The sequence below is a fragment of the Onthophagus taurus genome, unplaced genomic scaffold (assembly GCF_036711975.1).
Source record: "Onthophagus taurus isolate NC unplaced genomic scaffold, IU_Otau_3.0 ScKx7SY_14, whole genome shotgun sequence".
Taxonomy (NCBI): Eukaryota; Metazoa; Arthropoda; class Insecta; order Coleoptera; family Scarabaeidae; genus Onthophagus; species Onthophagus taurus.
Genome location: NW_027248939.1, coordinates 2,688,425 through 2,714,276, shown reverse-complemented (window position 1 = coordinate 2,714,276; position 25,852 = coordinate 2,688,425).

Here is a 25,852-nt window from a genome sequence, read left to right as displayed (position 1 = left end):
GTGGAAAATAGAAGTGTTGAAAAAAAACGGTATCGGAAGCATAGTACAGAAAAACTTTTACTACAAAAGTTGTAGCAAATTGTGCCCTTAACGCAATGGTCTGTAACACTTTTGCTCCCAGAAGCATCAATGTCGAAAATTTTTCAAGAATGTTAAAAATAGAAGAGTGTTGAAAAAAACGGTATCGGAAGCATAGTACAGAAAAACTTTTACTACAAAAGTTGTAGCAAATTGTACCCTTAACGCAATGGTCTGTAACACTTTTGCTCCCAGATGCATCAATATCGAGAATTTTTCAAAAATGTGGAAAATAGAAGAGTGTTGAAAAAAAACGGTATCGGAAGCAGAGTACAGAAAAACTTTTACTACAAAAGTTGTAGCAAATTGTACCCTTAACGCAATGGTCTGTAACATTTTTGCTCCCAGATGCATCAATATCGAGAATTTTTCAAAAATGTGGAAAATAGAAGAGTGTTGAAAAAAAACGGTATCGGAATCAGAGTACAGAAAAACTTTTACTACAAAAGTTGTAGCAAATTGTGCCCTTAACGCAATGGTCTGTAACATTTTTGTGCCCAGATGCATCAATATCGAAAATTTTTCAAAAATGTGGAAAATAGAAGAGTGTTGAAAAAAAAACGGTATCGGAAGCATAGTACAGAAAAACTTTTACTACAAAAGTTGTAGCAAATTGTACCCTTAACGCAATGGTCTGTAACACTTTTGCTCCCAGATGCATCAATGTCGAAAATTTTTCAAGAATGTTAAAAATAGAAGAGTGTTGAAAAAAACGGTATCGGAAGCATAGTACAGAAAAACTTTTACTACAAAAGTTGTAGCAAATTGTGCCCTTAACGCAATGGTCTGTAACATTTTTGCTCCCAGATGCATCAATATCGAGAATTTTTCAAAAATATGTAAAATAGAAGAGTGTTGAAAAAAAACGGAATCGGAAGCAGAGTACAGAAAAACTTTTACTACAAAAGTTGTAGCAAATTGTACCCTTAACGCAATGGTCTGGAACATTTTTGCTCCCAGATGCATCAATATCGAGAATTTTTCAAAAATGTGGAAAATAGAAGAGTGTTGAAAAAAAACGGTATCGGAAGCAGAGTACAGAAAAACTTTTACTACAAAAGTTGTAACAAATTGTGCCCTTAACGCAATGGTCTGTAACATTTTTGCTCCCAGATGCATCAATATCGAGAATTTTTCAAAAATATGTAAAATAGAAGAGTGTTGAAAAAAAACGGTATCGGAAGCAGAGTACAGAAAAACTTTTACTACAAAAGTTGTAGCAAATTGTACCCTTAACGCAATGGTCTGTAACATTTTTGCTCCCAGATGCATCAATATCGAGAATTTTTCAAGAATGTTAAAAATAGAAGAGTGTTGAAAAAAACGGTATCGGAAGCATAGTACAGAAAAACTTTTACTACAAAAGTTGTAGCAAATTGTGCCCTTAACGCAATGGTCTGTAACATTTTTGCTCCCAGATGCATCAATGTCGAAAATTTTTCAAGAATGTTAAAAATAGAAGAGTGTTGAAAAAAAACGGTATCGGAAGCATAGTACAGAAAAACTTTTACTACAAAAGTTGTAGCAAATTGTGCCCTTAACGCAATGGTCTGTAACATTCTTGCTCCCAGATGCATCAATATCGAGAATTTTTCAAAAATATGTAAAATAGAAGAGTGTTGAAAAAAAACGGTATCGGAAGCAGAGTACACAAAAACTTTTACTACAAAAGTTGTAGCAAATTGTACCCTTAACGCAATGGTCTGTAACATTTTTGCTCCCAGATGCATCAATATCGAGAATTTTTGAAAAATGTGGAAAATAGAAGTGTTGAAAAAAAGCGGTATCGGAAGCAGAGTACAGAAAAACTTTTACTACGAAAGTTGTAGCAAATTGTACCCTTAACGCAATGGTCTGTAACATTTTTGCTCCCAGATGCATCAATATCGAGAATTTTTCAAAAATGTGGAAAATAGAAGAGTGTTGAAAAAAAGCGGTATCGGAATCAGAGTACAGAAAATCTTTTACTACAAAAGTTGTAGCAAATTGTGCCCTTAACGCAATGGTCTGTAACATTTTTGCTCCCAGATGCATCAATATCGAAAATTTTTCAAAAATGTGGAAAATAGAAGAGTGTTGAAGAAAAAACGGTATCGGAAGCATAGTACAGAAAAACTTTTACTACAAAAGTTGTAGCAAATTGTGCCCTTAACGCAATGGTCTGTAACATCACGTTTGGGCGCATTTTGTTTTTTATCTCCAACATGCTTCAATGTGACATTTGGCATCTGAATATCACATATATGGTCGACAGAATTACCGGAACCAAAAGTGATAGAAAGTTCAAACATGTCTCAGAACGGCGTATAACGTCATAATATCACGTTTTGGGCACATTTTGTTTTTTATCTCCAACATGCTCCAAGATGTCATTTGGCGCCTGAATATCACAAATATGGTCAACAGAATTACCGGAACCAAAAGTGATAGAAAGTTCAAACATGGCTCAGAACGACGTAAAACGTCATAATATCACGTTTTGGGCACATTTTGTTTTTTATCTCCAACATGCTCCAAGATGTCATTTGGCGCCTGAATATCACAAATATGGTCAACAGAATTACCGGTACCAAAAGTGATAGAAAGTTCAAACATGTCTCAGGACGGCGTATAACGTCATAATATCACGTTTTGGGCACATTTTGTTTTTTATCTCCAACATGCTCCAATGTGACATTTGGCATCTGAATATCACATATATGGTCGACAGAATTACCGGAACCAAAAGTGATAGAAAGTTCAAACATATGTCAGAACGGCGTATAACGTCATAATATCACGTTTTGGGCACATTTTGTTTTTTATCTCCAACATGCTCCATGATGTCATTTGGCGCCTGAATATCACAAATATGGTCAACAGAAGTATCGGAACCAAAAGTGATAGAAAGTTCAAACATGTCTCAGAACGGCGTATAACGTCATAATATCACGTTTTGGGCACATTTTGTTTTTTATCTCCAACATGCTCCAAGATGTCATTTGGCGCCTGAATATCACAAATATGGTCAACAGAATTACCGGAACCAAAAGTGATAGAAAGTTCAAACATGTGTCAGAACGGCGTATAACGTCACAATATCACGTTTGGGGCACATTTTGTTTTTTATCTCCAACATGCTCCAAGATGTTATTTGGCGCCTGAATATCACAAATATGGTCAACAGAAGTATCGGAACCAAAAGTGATAGAAAGTTCAAACATGTCTCAGAACGGCGTATAACGTCATAATATCACGTTTTGGGCACATTTTGTTTTTTATCTCCAACAAGCTCCAAGATGTCATTTGGCGCCTGAATATCACAAATATGGTCAACAGAATTACCGGAACCAAAAGTGATAGAAAGTTCAAACCTGGCTCAGAACGGCGTAAAACGTCATAATATCACGTTTTGGGCACATTTTGTTTTTTATCTCCAACATGCTCCAAGATGTCATTTGGCGCCTGAATATCACAAATATGGTCAACAGAATTACCGGAACCAAAAGTGATAGAAAGTTCAAACATGTCTCAGGACGGCGTATAACGTCATAATATCACGTTTTGGGCGCATTTTGTTTTTTATCTCCAACATGCTCCAATATGTCATTTGGTGCCTGAATATCACAAATATTGTCAACAGAATTATCGGAACCAAAAGTGATAGAATGTTCAAACATGTCTCAGAACGGCGTATAACGTCATAATATAACGTTTTTTCAACATGCTAAAATGTGACATTTGGCGCCTGAATATCACAAATATGGTCAACAGAATTAACGGAACCAAAAGTGATAGAAAGTTCAAACATGTCTCAGAACGGCGTATAACGTCATAATATAACGTTTTGGGCACATTTTGTTTTTTATCTCCAACATGCTCCAATGTGACATTTGGCATCTAAATATCACATATATGGTCGACAGAATTACCGGAACCAAAAGTGATAGAAAGTTCAAACATATCTCAGAACGGCGTATAACGTCATAATATCACGTTTTGGGCACATTTTCTTTTTTATCTCCAACATGCTCCAATGTGACATTTGGCATCTAAATATCACATATATGGTCGACAGAATTACCAGAACCAAAAGTGATAGAAAGTTCAAACATGTCTCAGAACGGCGTATAACGTCATAATATCACGTTTTGGGCACATTTTGTTTTTTATCTCCAACATGCTCCAAGATGTCATTTGGCGCCTGAATATCACAAATATGGTCAACAGAATTACCGGAACCAAAAGTGATAGAAAGTTCAAACATGGCTCAGAACGGCGTAAAACGTCATAATATCACGTTTTGGGCACATTTTGTTTTTTATCTCCAACATGCTCCAAGATGTCATTTGGCGCCTGAATATCACAAATATGGTCAACAGAATTACCGGTACCAAAAGTGATAGAAAGTTCAAACATGTCTCAGGACGGCGTATAACGTCATAATATCACGTTTTGGGCACATTTTGTTTTTTATCTCCAACATGCTCCAATGTGACATTTGGCATCTGAATATCACATATATGGTCGACAGAATTACCGGAACCAAAAGTGATAGAAAGTTCAAACATATGTCAGAACGGCGTATAACGTCATAATATCACGTTTTGGGCACATTTTGTTTTTTATCTCCAACATGCTCCATGATGTCATTTGGCGCCTGAATATCACAAATATGGTCAACAGAAGTATCGGAACCAAAAGTGATAGAAAGTTCAAACATGGCTCAGAACGGCGTATAACGTCATAATATCACGTTTAGGGCACATTTTGTTTTTTATATCCAACATGCCCCAACATGTCATTTGGCGCCTGAATATCACAAATATGGTCAACAGAATTACCGGAACTAAAAGTGATAGAAAGTTCAAACATGGCTCAGAACGGCGTATAACGTCATAATATCACGTTTTGGGCACATTTTCTTTTTTATCTCCAACATGCTCCAATGTGACATTTGGCATCTAAATATCACATATATGGTCGACAGAATTACCAGAACCAAAAGTGATAGAAAGTTCAAACATGTCTCAGAACGGCGTATAACGTCATAATATCACGTTTTGGGCACATTTTGTTTTTTATCTCCAACATGCTCCAAGATGTCATTTGGCGCCTGAATATCACAAATATGGTCAACAGAATTACCGGAACCAAAAGTGATAGAAAGTTCAAACATGGCTCAGAACGGCGTAAAACGTCATAATATCACGTTTTGGGCACATTTTGTTTTTTATCTCCAACATGCTCCAAGATGTCATTTGGTGCCTGAATATCACAAATATGGTCAACAGAATTACCGGTACCAAAAGTGATAGAAAGTTCAAACATGTCTCAGGACGGCGTATAACGTCATAATATCACGTTTTGGGCACATTTTGTTTTTTATCTCCAACATGCTCCAATGTGACATTTGGCATCTGAATATCACATATATGGTCGACAGAATTACCGGAACCAAAAGTGATAGAAAGTTCAAACATATGTCAGAACGGCGTATAACGTCATAATATCACGTTTTGGGCACATTTTGTTTTTTATCTCCAACATGCTCCATGATGTCATTTCTCGCCTGAATATCACAAATATGGTCAACAGAAGTATCGGAACCAAAAGTGATAGAAAGTTCAAACATGGCTCAGAACGGCGTATAACGTCATAATATCACGTTTAGGGCACATTTTGTTTTTTATATCCAACATGCCCCAACATGTCATTTGGCGCCTGAATATCACAAATATGGTCAACAGAATTACCGGAACCAAAAGTGATAGAAAGTTCAAACATGGCTCAGAACGGCGTATAACGTCATAATATCACGTTTTGGGCACATTTTGTTTTTTATCTCCAACATGCTCCAATGTGACATTTGGCATCTGAATATCACATATATGGTCGACAGAATTACCGGAAGCAAAAGTGATAGAAAGTTCAAACATGTCTCAGAACGGCGTATAACCTCATAATATAACGTTTTGGGCACATTTTGTTTTTTATCTCCAACATGCTCCAAGATGTCATTTGGCGCCTGAATATCACAAATATGGTCAACAGAATTATCGGAACCAGAAGTGATAGAAAGTTCAAACATGTCTCAGAACGGCGTATAACGTCATAATATAACGTTTTGGGCACATTTTGTTTTTTATCTCCAACATGCTCCAATGTGACATTTGGCATCTGAATATCACATATATGGTCGACAGAATTACCGGAACCAAAAGTGATAGAAAGTTCAAACATGTGTCAGAACGGCGTATAACGTCACAATATCACGTTTGGGGCACATTTTGTTTTTTATCTCCAACATGCTCCAAGATTTTATTTGGCGCCTGAATATCACAAATATGGTCAACAGAAGTATCGGAACCAAAAGTGATAGAAAGTTCAAACATGTCTCAGAACGGCGTATAACGTCATAATATCACGTTTTGGGCACATTTTGTTTTTTATCTCCAACATGCTCCAAGATGTCATTTGGCGCCTGAATATCACAAATATGGTCAACAGAATTACCGGAACCAAAAGTGATAGAAAGTTCAAACATGGCTCGGAACGGCGTAAAACGTCATAATATCACGTTTTGGGCACATTTTGTTTTTTATCTCCAACATGCTCCAAGATGTCATTTGGCGCCTGAATATCACAAATATGGTCAACAGAATTACCGGAACCAAAAGTGATAGAAAGTTCAAACATGTATCAAGACGGCGTATAACGTCATAATATCACGTTTTGGGCGCATTTTGTTTTTTATCTCCAACATGCTCCAATATGTCATTTGGTGCCTGAATATCACAAATATTGTCAACAGAATTATCGGAACCAAAAGTGATAGAATGTTCAAACATGTCTCAGAACGGCGTATAACGTCATAATATAACGTTTTGGGCACATTTTGTTTTTTATCTTCAACATGCTCCAATGTGACATTTGGCATCTGAATATCACATATATGGTCGAGAGAATTACCGGAACCAAAAGTGATAGAAAGTTCAAACATGTCTCAGAACGGCGTATAACGTCATAATATCACGTTTTGGGCACATTTTGTTTTTTATCTCCAACATGCTCCAAGATGTCATTTGGCGCCTGAATATCACAAATATGGTCAACAGAATTATCGGAACCAAAAGTGATAGAAAGTTCAAACATGTCTCAGAACGGCGTAAAACGTCATAATATAACGTTTTGGGCACATTTTGTTTTTTATCTCCAACATGCTAAAATGTGACATTTGGCGCCTGAATATCACAAATATGGTCAACAGAATTAACGGAACCAAAAGTGATAGAAAGTTCAAACATGTCTCAGAACGGCGTATAACGTCATAATATAACGTTTTGGGCACATTTTGTTTTTTATCTCCAACATGCTCCAATGTGACATTTGGCATCTAAATATCACATATATGGTCGACAGAATTACCGGAACCAAAAGTGATAGAAAGTTCAAACATATCTCAGAACGGCGTATAACGTCATAATATCACGTTTTGGGCACATTTTCTTTTTTATCTCCAACATGCTCCAATGTGACATTTGGCATCTAAATATCACATATATGGTCGACAGAATTACCAGAACCAAAACTGATAGAAAGTTCAAACATGTCTCAGAACGGCGTATAACGTCATAATATCACGTTTTGGGCACATTTTGTTTTTTATCTCCAACATGCTCCAAGATGTCATTTGGCGCCTGAATATCACAAATATGGTCAACAGAATTACCGGAACCAAAAGTGATAGAAAGTTCAAACATGGCTCAGAACGGCGTAAAACGTCATAATATCACGTTTTGGGCACATTTTGTTTTTTATCTCCAACATGCTCCAAGATGTCATTTGGCGCCTGAATATCACAAATATGGTCAACAGAATTACCGGTACCAAAAGTGATAGAAAGTTCAAACATGTCTCAGGACGGCGTATAACGTCATAATATCACGTTTTGGGCACATTTTGTTTTTTATCTCCAACATGCTCCAATGTGACATTTGGCATCTGAATATCACATATATGGTCGACAGAATTACCGGAACCAAAAGTGATAGAAAGTTCAAACATATGTCAGAACGGCGTATAACGTCATAATATCACGTTTTGGGCACATTTTGTTTTTTATCTCCAACATGCTCCATGATGTCATTTCTCGCCTGAATATCACAAATATGGTCAACAGAAGTATCGGAACCAAAAGTGATAGAAAGTTCAAACATGGCTCAGAACGGCGTATAACGTCATAATATCACGTTTAGGGCACATTTTGTTTTTTATATCCAACATGCCCCAACATGTCATTTGGCGCCTGAATATCACAAATATGGTCAACAGAATTACCGGAACCAAAAGTGATAGAAAGTTCAAACATGGCTCAGAACGGCGTATAACGTCATAATATCACGTTTTGGGCACATTTTGTTTTTTATCTCCAACATGCTCCAATGTGACATTTGGCATCTGAATATCACATATATGGTCGACAGAATTACCGGAAGCAAAAGTGATAGAAAGTTCAAACATGTCTCAGAACGGCGTATAACCTCATAATATAACGTTTTGGGCACATTTTGTTTTTTATCTCCAACATGCTCCAAGATGTCATTTGGCGCCTGAATATCACAAATATGGTCAACAGAATTATCGGAACCAGAAGTGATAGAAAGTTCAAACATGTCTCAGAACGGCGTATAACGTCATAATATAACGTTTTGGGCACATTTTGTTTTTTATCTCCAACATGCTCCAATGTGACATTTGGCATCTGAATATCACATATATGGTCGACAGAATTACCGGAACCAAAAGTGATAGAAAGTTCAAACATGTGTCAGAACGGCGTATAACGTCACAATATCACGTTTGGGGCACATTTTGTTTTTTATCTCCAACATGCTCCAAGATTTTATTTGGCGCCTGAATATCACAAATATGGTCAACAGAAGTATCGGAACCAAAAGTGATAGAAAGTTCAAACATGTCTCAGAACGGCGTATAACGTCATAATATCACGTTTTGGGCACATTTTGTTTTTTATCTCCAACATGCTCCAAGATGTCATTTGGCGCCTGAATATCACAAATATGGTCAACAGAATTACCGGAACCAAAAGTGATAGAAAGTTCAAACATGGCTCGGAACGGCGTAAAACGTCATAATATCACGTTTTGGGCACATTTTGTTTTTTATCTCCAACATGCTCCAAGATGTCATTTGGCGCCTGAATATCACAAATATGGTCAACAGAATTACCGGAACCAAAAGTGATAGAAAGTTCAAACATGTATCAAGACGGCGTATAACGTCATAATATCACGTTTTGGGCGCATTTTGTTTTTTATCTCCAACATGCTCCAATATGTCATTTGGTGCCTGAATATCACAAATATTGTCAACAGAATTATCGGAACCAAAAGTGATAGAATGTTCAAACATGTCTCAGAACGGCGTATAACGTCATAATATAACGTTTTGGGCACATTTTGTTTTTTATCTTCAACATGCTCCAATGTGACATTTGGCATCTGAATATCACATATATGGTCGAGAGAATTACCGGAACCAAAAGTGATAGAAAGTTCAAACATGTCTCAGAACGGCGTATAACGTCATAATATCACGTTTTGGGCACATTTTGTTTTTTATCTCCAACATGCTCCAAGATGTCATTTGGCGCCTGAATATCACAAATATGGTCAACAGAATTATCGGAACCAAAAGTGATAGAAAGTTCAAACATGTCTCAGAACGGCGTAAAACGTCATAATATAACGTTTTGGGCACATTTTGTTTTTTATCTCCAACATGCTAAAATGTGACATTTGGCGCCTGAATATCACAAATATGGTCAACAGAATTAACGGAACCAAAAGTGATAGAAAGTTCAAACATGTCTCAGAACGGCGTATAACGTCATAATATAACGTTTTGGGCACATTTTGTTTTTTATCTCCAACATGCTCCAATGTGACATTTGGCATCTAAATATCACATATATGGTCGACAGAATTACCGGAACCAAAAGTGATAGAAAGTTCAAACATATCTCAGAACGGCGTATAACGTCATAATATCACGTTTTGGGCACATTTTCTTTTTTATCTCCAACATGCTCCAATGTGACATTTGGCATCTAAATATCACATATATGGTCGACAGAATTACCAGAACCAAAACTGATAGAAAGTTCAAACATGTCTCAGAACGGCGTATAACGTCATAATATCACGTTTTGGGCACATTTTGTTTTTTATCTCCAACATGCTCCAAGATGTCATTTGGCGCCTGAATATCACAAATATGGTCAACAGAATTATCGGAACCAAAAGTGATAGAAAGTTCAATCATGGCTCAGAACGGCGTATAACGTCATAATATCACGTTTTGGGCACATTTTGTTTTTTATCTCCAACATGCTCCAATGTGACATTTGGCATCTAAATATCACATATATGGTCAACAGAATTATCGGAACCAAAAGTGATAGAAAGTTCAATCATGGCTCAGAACGGCGTATAACGTCATAATATCACGTTTTGGGCACATTTTGTTTTTTATCTCCAACATGCTCCAATATGTTATTTGGCCCCTGAATATCACAAATATGGTCAACAGAATTACCGGAACCAAAAGTGATAGAAAGTTCAAACATGTCTCAGGACGGCGTATAACGTCATAATATCACGTTTTGGGCACATTTTGTTTTTTATCTCCAACATGCTCCAATGTGACATTTGGCGCCTGAATATCACAAATATGGTCAACAGAATTATCGGAACCAAAAGTGATAGAAAGTTCAAACATGTCTCAGGACGGCGTATAACGTCATAATATCACGTTTTGGGCACATTTTGTTTTTTATCTCCAACATGCTCCAATGTGACATTTGGCATCTGAATATCACATATATGGTCGACAGAATTACCGGAACCAAAAGTGATAGAAAGTTCAAACATGTCTCAGAACGGCGTATAACGTCATAATATCACGTTTTGGGCACATTTTGTTTTTTATCTCCAACATGCTCCAAGATGTCATTTGGCGCCTGAATATCACAAATGTGGTCAACAGAATTATCGGAACCAAAAGTGATAGAAAGTTCAAACATGTCTCAGAACGGCGTATAACGTCATAATATCACGTTTTGGGCACATTTTGTTTTTTATCTCCAACATGCTCCAATGTGACATTTGGCATCTGAATATCACATATATGGTCGACAGAATTACCGGAACCAAAAGTGATAGAAAGTTCAAACATGTCTCAGAACGGCGTATAACGTCATAATATCACGTTATGGGCACATTTTGTTTTTTATCTCCAACATGCTCCAACATGTCATTTGGCGCCTGAATATCACAAATATGGTCAACAGAATTACCGGAACCAAAAGTGATAGAAAGTTCAAACATGTCTCAGGACGGCGTAAAACGTCATAATATCACGTTTTGGGCACATTTTGTTTTTTATCTCCAACATGCTCCAAGATGTCATTTGGCGCCTGAATATCACAAATGTGGTCAACAGAATTATCGGAACCAAAAGTGATAGAAAGTTCAAACATGTCTCAGAACGGCGTATAACGTCATAATATCACGTTTTGGGCACATTTTGTTTTTTATCTCCAACATGCTCCAATGTGACATTTGGCATCTGAATATCACATATATGGTCGACAGAATTACCGGAACCAAAAGTGATAGAAAGTTCAAACATGTCTCAGAACGGCGTATAACGTCATAATATCACGTTATGGGCACATTTTGTTTTTTATCTCCAACATGCTCCAACATGTCATTTGGCGCCTGAATATCACAAATATGGTCAACAGAATTACCGGAACCAAAAGTGATAGAAAGTTCAAACATGGCTCAGAACGGCGTAAAACGTCATAATATCACGTTTTGGGCACATTTTGTTTTTTATCTCCAACATGCTCCAAGATGTCATTTGGCGCCTGAATATCACAAATATGGTCAACAGAATTACCGGTACCAAAAGTGATAGAAAGTTCAAACATGTCTCAGGACGGCGTATAACGTCATAATATCACGTTTTGGGCACATTTTGTTTTTTATCTCCAACATGCTCCAATGTGACATTTGGCATCTGAATATCACATATATGGTCGACAGAATTACCGGAACCAAAAGTGATAGAAAGTTCAAACATATGTCAGAACGGCGTATAACGTCATAATATCACGTTTTGGGCACATTTTGTTTTTTATCTCCAACATGCTCCATGATGTCATTTGGCGCCTGAATATCACAAATATGGTCAACAGAAGTATCGGAACCAAAAGTGATAGAAAGTTCAAACATGGCTCAGAACGGCGTATAACGTCATAATATCACGTTTAGGGCACATTTTGTTTTTTATATCCAACATGCCCCAACATGTCATTTGGCGCCTGAATATCACAAATATGGTCAACAGAATTACCGGAACTAAAAGTGATAGAAAGTTCAAACATGGCTCAGAACGGCGTATAACGTCATAATATCACGTTTTGGGCACATTTTCTTTTTTATCTCCAACATGCTCCAATGTGACATTTGGCATCTAAATATCACATATATGGTCGACAGAATTACCAGAACCAAAAGTGATAGAAAGTTCAAACATGTCTCAGAACGGCGTATAACGTCATAATATCACGTTTTGGGCACATTTTGTTTTTTATCTCCAACATGCTCCAAGATGTCATTTGGCGCCTGAATATCACAAATATGGTCAACAGAATTACCGGAACCAAAAGTGATAGAAAGTTCAAACATGGCTCAGAACGGCGTAAAACGTCATAATATCACGTTTTGGGCACATTTTGTTTTTTATCTCCAACATGCTCCAAGATGTCATTTGGCGCCTGAATATCACAAATATGGTCAACAGAATTACCGGTACCAAAAGTGATAGAAAGTTCAAACATGTCTCAGGACGGCGTATAACGTCATAATATCACGTTTTGGGCACATTTTGTTTTTTATCTCCAACATGCTCCAATGTGACATTTGGCATCTGAATATCACATATATGGTCGACAGAATTACCGGAACCAAAAGTGATAGAAAGTTCAAACATATGTCAGAACGGCGTATAACGTCATAATATCACGTTTTGGGCACATTTTGTTTTTTATCTCCAACATGCTCCATGATGTCATTTCTCGCCTGAATATCACAAATATGGTCAACAGAAGTATCGGAACCAAAAGTGATAGAAAGTTCAAACATGGCTCAGAACGGCGTATAACGTCATAATATCACGTTTAGGGCACATTTTGTTTTTTATATCCAACATACCCCAACATGTCATTTGGCGCCTGAATATCACAAATATGGTCAACAGAATTACCGGAACTAAAAGTGATAGAAAGTTCAAACATGGCTCAGAACGGCGTATAACGTCATAATATCACGTTTAGGGCACATTTTGTTTTTTATATCCAACATGCCCCAACATGTCATTTGGCGCCTGAATATCACAAATATGGTCAACAGAAGTATCGGAACCAAAAGTGATAGAAAGTTCAAACATGGCTCAGAACGGCGTATAACGTCATAATATCACGTTTAGGGCACATTTTGTTTTTTATATCCAACATGCCCCAACATGTCATTTGGCGCCTGAATATCACAAATATGGTCAACAGAATTACCGGAACTAAAAGTGATAGAAAGTTCAAACATGGCTCAGAACGGCGTATAACGTCATAATATCACGTTTTGGGCACATTTTCTTTTTTATCTCCAACATGCTCCAATGTGACATTTGGCATCTGAATATCACATATATGGTCGACAGAATTACCGGAACCAAAAGTGATAGAAAGTTCAAACATGTCTCAGAACGGCGTATAACGTCATAATATCACGTTTTGGGCACATTTTGTTTTTTATCTCCAACATGCTCCAAGATGTCATTTGGCGCCTGAATATCACAAATGTGGTCAACAGAATTATCGGAACCAAAAGTGATAGAAAGTTCAAACATGGCTCAGAACGGCGTAAAACGTCATAATATCACGTTATGGGCACATTTTGTTTTTTATCTCCAACATGCTCCAACATGTCATTTGGCGCCTGAATATCACAAATATGGTCAACAGAATTACCGGAACCAAAAGTGATAGAAAGTTCAAACATGTCTCAGGACGGCGTAAAACGTCATAATATCACGTTTTGGGCACATTTTGTTTTTTATCTCCAACATGCTCCAAGATGTCATTTGGCGCCTGAATATCACAAATGTGGTCAACAGAATTATCGGAACCAAAAGTGATAGAAAGTTCAAACATGTCTCAGAACGGCGTATAACGTCATAATATCACGTTTTGGGCACATTTTGTTTATCTCCAACATGCTCCAATGTGACATTTGGCATCTGAATATCACATATATGGTCGACAGAATTACCGGAACCAAAAGTGATAGAAATGTCAAACATGTCTCAGAACGGCGTATAACGTCATAATATCACGTTTTGGGCACATTTTGTTTTTTATCTCCAACATGCTCCAAGATGTCATTTGGCGCCTGAATATCACAAATGTGGTCAACAGAATTATCGGAACCAAAAGTGATAGAAAGTTCAAACATGGCTCAGAACGGCGTAAAACGTCATAATATCACGTTTTGGGCACATTTTGTTTTTTATCTCCAACATGCTCCAAGATGTCATTTGGCGCCTGAATATCACAAATATGGTCAACAGAATTACCGGTACCAAAAGTGATAGAAAGTTCAAACATGTCTCAGGACGGCGTATAACGTCATAATATCACGTTTTGGGCACATTTTGTTTTTTATCTCCAACATGCTCCAATGTGACATTTGGCATCTAAATATCACATATATGGTCGACAGAATTACCAGAACCAAAAGTGATAGAAAGTTCAAACATGTCTCAGAACGGCGTATAACGTCATAATATCACGTTTTGGGCACATTTTGTTTTTTATCTCCAACATGCTCCAAGATGTCATTTGGCGCCTGAATATCACAAATATGGTCAACAGAATTACCGGAACCAAAAGTGATAGAAAGTTCAAACATGGCTCAGAACGGCGTAAAACGTCATAATATCACGTTTTGGGCACATTTTGTTTTTTATCTCCAACATGCTCCAAGATGTCATTTGGCGCCTGAATATCACAAATATGGTCAACAGAATTACCGGTACCAAAAGTGATAGAAAGTTCAAACATGTCTCAGGACGGCGTATAACGTCATAATATCACGTTTTGGGCACATTTTGTTTTTTATCTCCAACATGCTCCAATGTGACATTTGGCATCTGAATATCACATATATGGTCGACAGAATTACCGGAACCAAAAGTGATAGAAAGTTCAAACATATGTCAGAACGGCGTATAACGTCATAATATCACGTTTTGGGCACATTTTGTTTTTTATCTCCAACATGCTCCATGATGTCATTTCTCGCCTGAATATCACAAATATGGTCAACAGAAGTATCGGAACCAAAAGTGATAGAAAGTTCAAACATGGCTCAGAACGGCGTATAACGTCATAATATCACGTTTAGGGCACATTTTGTTTTTTATATCCAACATGCCCCAACATGTCATTTGGCGCCTGAATATCACAAATATGGTCAACAGAATTACCGGAACCAAAAGTGATAGAAAGTTCAAACATGGCTCAGAACGGCGTATAACGTCATAATATCACGTTTTGGGCACATTTTGTTTTTTATCTCCAACATGCTCCAATGTGACATTTGGCATCTGAATATCACATATATGGTCGACAGAATTACCGGAAGCAAAAGTGATAGAAAGTTCAAACATGTCTCAGAACGGCGTATAACCTCATAATATAACGTTTTGGGCACATTTTGTTTTTTATCTCCAACATGCTCCAAGATGTCATTTGGCGCCTGAATATCACAAATATGGTCAACAGAATTATCGGAACCAGAAGTGATAGAAAGTTCAAACATGTCTCAGAACGGCGTATAACGTCATAATATAACGTTTTGGGCACATTTTGTTTTTTATCTCCAACATGCTCCAATGTGACATTTGGCATCTGAATATCACATATATGGTCGACAGAATTACCGGAACCAAAAGTGATAGAAAGTTCAAACATGTGTCAGAACGGCGTATAACGTCACAATATCACGTTTGGGGCACATTTTGTTTTTTATCTCCAACATGCTCCAAGATGTTATTTGGCGCCTGAATATCACAAATATGGTCAACAGAAGTATCGGAACCAAAAGTGATAGAAAGTTCAAACATGTCTCAGAACGGCGTATAACGTCATAATATCACGTTTTGGGCACATTTTGTTTTTTATCTCCAACATGCTCCAAGATGTCATTTGGCGCCTGAATATCACAAATATGGTCAACAGAATTACCGGAACCAAAAGTGATAGAAAGTTCAAACATGGCTCGGAACGGCGTAAAACGTCATAATATCACGTTTTGGGCACATTTTGTTTTTTATCTCCAACATGCTCCAAGATGTCATTTGGCGCCTGAATATCACAAATATGGTCAACAGAATTACCGGAACCAAAAGTGATAGAAAGTTCAAACATGTATCAAGACGGCGTATAACGTCATAATATCACGTTTTGGGCGCATTTTGTTTTTTATCTCCAACATGCTCCAATGTGACATTTGGCATCTGAATATCACATATATGGTCGACAGAATTACCGGAACCAAAAGTGATAGAAAGTTCAAACATATGTCAGAACGGCGTATAACGTCATAATATCACGTTTTGGGCACATTTTGTTTTTTATCTCCAACATGCTCCATGATGTCATTTCTCGCCTGAATATCACAAATATGGTCAACAGAAGTATCGGAACCAAAAGTGATAGAAAGTTCAAACATGGCTCAGAACGGCGTATAACGTCATAATATCACGTTTAGGGCACATTTTGTTTTTTATATCCAACATGCCCCAACATGTCATTTGGCGCCTGAATATCACAAATATGGTCAACAGAATTACCGGAACCAAAAGTGATAGAAAGTTCAAACATGGCTCAGAACGGCGTATAACGTCATAATATCACGTTTTGGGCACATTTTGTTTTTTATCTCCAACATGCTCCAATGTGACATTTGGCATCTGAATATCACATATATGGTCGACAGAATTACCGGAACCAAAAGTGATAGAAAGTTCAAACATGTGTCAGAACGGCGTATAACGTCACAATATCACGTTTGGGGCACATTTTGTTTTTTATCTCCAACATGCTCCAAGATGTTATTTGGCGCCTGAATATCACAAATATGGTCAACAGAAGTATCGGAACCAAAAGTGATAGAAAGTTCAAACATGTCTCAGAACGGCGTATAACGTCATAATATCACGTTTTGGGCACATTTTGTTTTTTATCTCCAACATGCTCCAAGATGTCATTTGGCGCCTGAATATCACAAATATGGTCAACAGAATTACCGGAACCAAAAGTGATAGAAAGTTCAAACATGGCTCGGAACGGCGTAAAACGTCATAATATCACGTTTTGGGCACATTTTGTTTTTTATCTCCAACATGCTCCAAGATGTCATTTGGCGCCTGAATATCACAAATATGGTCAACAGAATTACCGGAACCAAAAGTGATAGAAAGTTCAAACATGTATCAAGACGGCGTATAACGTCATAATATCACGTTTTGGGCGCATTTTGTTTTTTATCTCCAACATGCTCCAATATGTCATTTGGTGCCTGAATATCACAAATATTGTCAACAGAATTATCGGAACCAAAAGTGATAGAATGTTCAAACATGTCTCAGAACGGCGTATAACGTCATAATATAACGTTTTGGGCACATTTTGTTTTTTATCTTCAACATGCTCCAATGTGACATTTGGCATCTGAATATCACATATATGGTCGAGAGAATTACCGGAACCAAAAGTGATAGAAAGTTCAAACATGTCTCAGAACGGCGTATAACGTCATAATATCACGTTTTGGGCACATTTTGTTTTTTATCTCCAACATGCTCCAAGATGTCATTTGGCGCCTGAATATCACAAATATGGTCAACAGAATTATCGGAACCAAAAGTGATAGAAAGTTCAAACATGTCTCAGAACGGCGTAAAACGTCATAATATAACGTTTTGGGCACATTTTGTTTTTTATCTCCAACATGCTAAAATGTGACATTTGGCGCCTGAATATCACAAATATGGTCAACAGAATTAACGGAACCAAAAGTGATAGAAAGTTCAAACATGTCTCAGAACGGCGTATAACGTCATAATATAACGTTTTGGGCACATTTTGTTTTTTATCTCCAACATGCTCCAATGTGACATTTGGCATCTAAATATCACATATATGGTCGACAGAATTACCGGAACCAAAAGTGATAGAAAGTTCAAACATATCTCAGAACGGCGTATAACGTCATAATATCACGTTTTGGGCACATTTTCTTTTTTATCTCCAACATGCTCCAATGTGACATTTGGCATCTAAATATCACATATATGGTCGACAGAATTACCAGAACCAAAACTGATAGAAAGTTCAAACATGTCTCAGAACGGCGTATAACGTCATAATATCACGTTTTGGGCACATTTTGTTTTTTATCTCCAACATGCTCCAAGATGTCATTTGGCGCCTGAATATCACAAATATGGTCAACAGAATTATCGGAACCAAAAGTGATAGAAAGTTCAATCATGGCTCAGAACGGCGTATAACGTCATAATATCACGTTTTGGGCACATTTTGTTTTTTATCTCCAACATGCTCCAATGTGACATTTGGCATCTAAATATCACATATATGGTCAACAGAATTATCGGAACCAAAAGTGATAGAAAGTTCAATCATGGCTCAGAACGGCGTATAACGTCATAATATCACGTTTTGGGCACATTTTGTTTTTTATCTCCAACATGCTCCAATATGTTATTTGGCCCCTGAATATCACAAATATGGTCAACAGAATTACCGGAACCAAAAGTGATAGAAAGTTCAAACATGTCTCAGGACGGCGTATAACGTCATAATATCACGTTTTGGGCACATTTTGTTTTTTATCTCCAACATGCTCCAATGTGACATTTGGCGCCTGAATATCACAAATATGGTCAACAGAATTATCGGAACCAAAAGTGATAGAAAGTTCAAACATGTCTCAGGACGGCGTATAACGTCATAATATCACGTTTTGGGCACATTTTGTTTTTTATCTCCAACATGCTCCAATGTGACATTTGGCATCTGAATATCACATATATGGTCGACAGAATTACCGGAACCAAAAGTGATAGAAAGTTCAAACATGTCTCAGAACGGCGTATAACGTCATAATATCACGTTTTGGGCACATTTTGTTTTTTATCTCCAACATGCTCCAAGATGTCATTTGGCGCCTGAATATCACAAATGTGGTCAACAGAATTATCGGAACCAAAAGTGATAGAAAGTTCAAACATGTCTCAGAACGGCGTATAACGTCATAATATCACGTTTTGGGCACATTTTGTTTTTTATCTCCAACATGCTCCAATGTGACATTTGGCATCTGAATATCACATATATGGTCGACAGAATTACCGGAACCAAAAGTGATAGAAAGTTCAAACATGTCTCAGAACGGCGTATAACGTCATAATATCACGTTATGGGCACATTTTGTTTTTTATCTCCAACATGCTCCAACATGTCATTTGGCGCCTGAATATCACAAATATGGTCAACAGAATTACCGGAACCAAAAGTGATAGAAAGTTCAAACATGTCTCAGGACGGCGTAAAACGTCATAATATCACGTTTTGGGCACATTTTGTTTTTTATCTCCAACATGCTCCAAGATGTCATTTGGCGCCTGAATATCACAAATGTGGTCAACAGAATTATCGGAACCAAAAGTGATAGAAAGTTCAAACATGTCTCAGAACGGCGTATAACGTCATAATATCACGTTTTGGGCACATTTTGTTTTTTATCTCCAACATGCTCCAATGTGACATTTGGCATCTGAATATCACATATATGGTCGACAGAATTACCGGAACCAAAAGTGATAGAAAGTTCAAACATGTCTCAGAACGGCGTATAACGTCATAATATCACGTTATGGGCACATTTTGTTTTTTATCTCCAACATGCTCCAACATGTCATTTGGCGCCTGAATATCACAAATATGGTCAACAGAATTACCGGAACCAAAAGTGATAGAAAGTTCAAACATGTCTCAGGACGGCGTAAAACGTCATAATATCACGTTTTGGGCACATTTTGTTTTTTATCTCCAACATGCTCCAAGATGTCATTTGGCGCCTGAATATCACAAATATGGTCAACAGAATTATCGGAACCAAAAGTGATAGAAAGTTCAAACATGGCTCAGAATGGCGTATAACGTCATAACATGGCGTTTTGGGCACATTTTGTTTTTTATCTCCAAAATGCTCCAATGTGACATTTGGCATCTGAATATCACATATATGGTCGACAGAATTACCGGTACCAAAAGTGATAGAAAGTTCAAACATGTCTCAGAACGGCGTATAACGTCATAATATCACGTTTTGGGCACATTTTGTTTTTTATCTCCAACATGCTCCAAGATGTCATTTGGCGCCTGAATATCACAAATATGGTCAACAGAATTATCGGAACCAAAAGTGATAGAAATTTCAAACATGTCTCAGAACGGCGTATAACGTCATAATATAACGTTTTGGGCACATTTTGTTTTTTATCTCCAACATGCTCCGAGATGTCATTTGGCGCCTGAATATCATAAATATGGTCAACAGAATTATCGGAACCAAAAGAGATAGAAAGTTCAAACATGTTTCAGAACGGCGTATAACATCATAATATCACGTTTTGGGCACATTTTGTTTTTTATCTCCAACATGCTCCAAGATGTCATTTGGCGCCTGAATATCACAAATATGGTCAACAGAATTATCGGAACCAAAAGTGATAGAAATTTCAAACATGTCTCAGAACGGCGTATTACGTCATAATATAACGTTTTGGGCACATTTTGTTTTTTATCTCCAACATGCTCCGAGATGTCATTTGGCGCCTGAATATCATAAATATGGTCAACAGAATTATCGGAACGAAAAGAGATAGAAAGTTCAAACATGTTTCAGAACGGCGTATAACATCATAATATCACGTTTTGGGCACATTTTGTTTTTTATCTCCAACATGCTCCAAGATGTCATTTGGCGCCTGAATATCACAAATATGGTCAACAGAATTATCGGAACCAAAAGTGATAGAAAGTTCAAACATGTCTCAAAACGGCGTATAACGTCATCATATAACGTTTTGGGCACATTTTGTTTTTTATCACCAACATGCTCCAATATGTCATTTGGCCCCTGAATATCACAAATATGGTCAACAGAATTATCGGAATCAAAAGTGATAGAAAGTTCAAACATGGCTCAGAATGGCGTATAACGTCATAACATCACGTTTTGAGCACATTTTGTTTTTTATCTCCAACATGCTCCAAGATGTCATTTGGCGCCTGAATATCACAAATATGGTCAACAGAATTACTGGAACCAAAAGTGATAGAAAGTTCAAACATGTCTCAGGACGGCGTATAACGTCATAATATCACATTTTGGGCACATTTTGTTTTTTATCTCCAACATGCTGCAAGATGTCATTTGGCGCCTGAATAACACAAATATGGTCAACAGAATTATCGGAACCAAAAGTGAAAGAAAGTTCAAACATGTCTCAAAACGGCGTATAACGTCATCATATAACGTTTTGGGCACATTTTGTTTTTTATCTCCAACATGCTCCAAGATGTCATTTGGCGCCTGAATATCACAAATATGGTCAACAGAATTATCGGAACCAAAAGTGATAGAAAGTTCAAACATGGCTCAGAATGGCGTATAACGTCATAACATGACGTTTTGGGCACATTTTGTTTTTTATCTCCAACATGCTCCAATGTGACATTTGGCATCTGAATATCACATATATGGTCGACAGAATTACCGGAACCAAAAGTGATAGAAAGTTCAAACATGTCTCAGGACGGCGTATAACGTCATAATATCACGTTTTGGGCACATTTTGTTTTTTATCTCCAACATGCTCCAAGATGTCATTTGGCGCCTGAATATCACAAATATGGTCAACAGAATTACCGGAACCAAAAGTGATAGAAAGTTCAAACATGTCTCAGGACGGCGTATAACGTCATAATATCACGTTTTGGGCACATTTTGTTATTTATCTCCAACATGCTCCAATGTGACATTAGGCATCTGAATATCACATATATGGTCGACAGAATTACCGGAACCAAAAGTGATAGAAAGTTCAAACATTTCTCTGGACGGCGTATAACGTCATAATATCACGTTTTGGGCACATTTTGTTTTCTATCTCCAACATGCTCCAAGATGTCATTTGGCGCCTGAATATCACAAATATGGTCAACAGAATTATCGGAACCAAAAGTGATAGAAAGTTCAAACATGGCTCAGAACGGCGTATAACGTCATAATATCACGTTTTGGGCACATTTTGTTTTTTATCTCCAACATGCTCCAATGTAACATTTGGCGTCTGAATATCACAAATATTGTCAACAGAATTATCGGAACCAAAAGTGATAGAAAGTTCAAACATGGCTCAGAACGGCGTATAACGTCATAATATCACGTTTTGGGCACATTTTGTTTTTTATCTCCAACATGCTTCAATGTGACATTTGGCATCTGAATATCACATATATGGTCGACAGAATTACCGGAACCAAAAGTGATAGAAAGTTCAAACATGTCTCAGAACGGCGTAAAACGTCATAATATCACGTTTTGGGCACATTTTGTTTTTTATCTCCAACATACTCCAACATGTCATTGGGCGCCTGAATATCACAAGTACGGTCAACAGAATTATCGGAACCAAAAGTGACAGAAAGTTCAAACATGTCTCAGAACGGCGATAACGTCATAATATCACGTTTTGGGCACATTTTGTTTTTTATCTCCAACATGCTCCAACATGTCATTTGGCGCCTGAATATCACAAATATGGTCAACAGAATTATCGGAACCAAAAGTGATAGAAAGTTCAAACATGTCTCAGAACGGCCTATGACGTATTAATATAACGTTTTGGGCACATTTTGTTTTTTATCTCCAACATGCTCCAATGTGACATTTGGCATCTAAATATCACATATATGGTCGACAGAATTACCGGAACCAAAAGTGATAGAAAGTTCAAAAATGTCTCAGATCGGCGTATAACGTCATAATATCACGTTTTGGGCACATTTTGTTTTTTATCTCCAACATGCTCAAAGATGTCATTTGGCGTCTGAATATCACAAATATGGTCAACAGAATTATCGGAATCAAAAGTGATAGAAAGTTCAAACATGTCTCAGAACGGCGTATAACGTCATAATATCACGTTTTGGGCACATTTTGTTTTTTATCTCCAACATGCTCCAATGTGACATTTGGCATCTAAATATCATATATATGGTCGACAGAATTACCGCAACCAAAAGTGATAGAAAGTTCAAACATGTCTCAGAATGGCGTAAAACGTCATAATATCACGTTTTGGGCACATTTTGTTTTTTATCTCCAACATGCTCCAATATGTCATTTGGCCCCTGAATATCACAAATATGGTCAACAGAATTATCGGAGCCAAAAGTGATAGAAAGTTCAAACATGTCTCAGAACGGCGTATAACGTCATAATATCACGTTTTGGGCACATTTTGCTTTTTATCTCCAACATGCTCCAATGTGACATTTGGAATCTGAATATCACATATATGGTCGACAGAATTACCGGAACCAAAAGTGATAGAAAGTTCAAACATGTCTCAGAACGGCGTATAACGTCATAATATAACGTTTTGGGCATATTTTGTTTTTTATCTCCAACATGCTTCAATGTGACATTTGGCATCTGAATATCACATATATGGTCGACAGAATTACCGGTACCAGAAGTGATAGAAAGTTCAAACATGTCTCAGAACGGCGTAAAACGTCATAATATCACGTTTTGGGCACATTTTGTTTTTTATCTCCAACATGCTCCAAGATGTCATTTGGCGCCTGAATATCACAAATATGGTCAACAGAATTATCGGAGCCAAAAGTGATAGAAAGTTCAAACATGTCTCAGAACGGCGTATAACGTCATAATATCACGTTTTGGGCACATTTTGTTTTTTATCTCCAACATGCTCCAACATGTCATTTGGCGCCTGAATATCACAAATATGGTCAACAGAATTGTCGGAACCAAAAGTGATAGAAAGTTCAAACATGTCTCAGAACGGCGTATAACGTCATAACATAACGTTTTGGGCACATTTTGTTTTTTATCTCCAACATGCTCCAATGTGACATTTGGCATCTAAATATCACATATATGGTCGACAGAATTACCGGAACCAAAAGTGATATAAAGTTCAAACATGTCTCAGAACGGCGTATTACATCATAATATCACGTTTTGTGCACATTTTGTTTTTTATCTCCAACATGCTCCAATATGTCATTTGGCCCCTGAATATCACAAATATGGTCAACAGAATTATCGGAGCCAAAAGTGATAGAAAGTTCAAACATGTCTCAGAACGGCGTATAACGTCATAATATCACGTTTTGGGCACATTTTGTTTTTTATCTCCAACATGCTCAAAGATGTCATTTGGCGTCTGAATATCACAAATATGGTCATCAGAATTATCGGAACTAAAAGTGATAGAAAGTTCATACATGTCTCAGAACGGCGTATAACGTCATAATATAACGTTTTGGGCACATTTTGTTTTTTATCTCCAACATGCTCCAATGTGACATTTGGAATCTGAATATCACATAATATGGTCGACAGAATTACCGGAACCAAAAGTGATAGAAAGTTCAAACATGTCTCAGAACGGCGTATAACGTCATAATATAACGTTTTGGGCACATTTTGTTTTTTACCTCCAACATGCTCCAATGTGACATTTGGCATCTAAATATCACATATATGGTCGACAGAATTACCGGAACCAAAAGTGATATAAAGTTCAAACATGTCTCAGAACGGCGTATTACATCATAATATCACGTTTTGTGCACATTTTGTTTTTTATCTCCAACATGCTCCAATATGTCATTTGGCCCCTGAATATCACAAATATGGTCAACAGAATTATCGGAGCCAAAAGTGATAGAAAGTTCAAACATGTCTCAGAACGGCGTATAACGTCATAATATCACGTTTTGGGCACATTTTGTTTTTTATCTCCAACATGCTCAAAGATGTCATTTGGCGTCTGAATATCACAAATATGGTCAACAGAATTATCGGAACTAAGAGTGATAGAAAGTTCAAATATGTCTCAGAACGGCGTATAACGTCATAATATAACGTTTTGGGCACATTTTTTTTTTATCTCCAACATGCTCCAATGTGACATTTGGAATCTGAATATCACATATATGGTCGACAGAATTACCGGAACCAAAAGTGATAGAAAGTTCAAACATGTCTCAGAACGGCGTATAACGTCATTATATAACGTTTTGGGCACATTTTGTTTTTTATCTCCAACATGCTCCAATGTGACATTTGGAATCTGAATAGCACATATATGGTCGACAGAATTACCGGAACCAAAAGTGATATAAAGTTCAAACATGTCTCAGAACGACGTATTACATCATAATATCACGTTTTGTGCACATTTTGTTTTTTATCTCCAACATGCTCAAAGATGTCATTTGGCGTCTGAATATCAC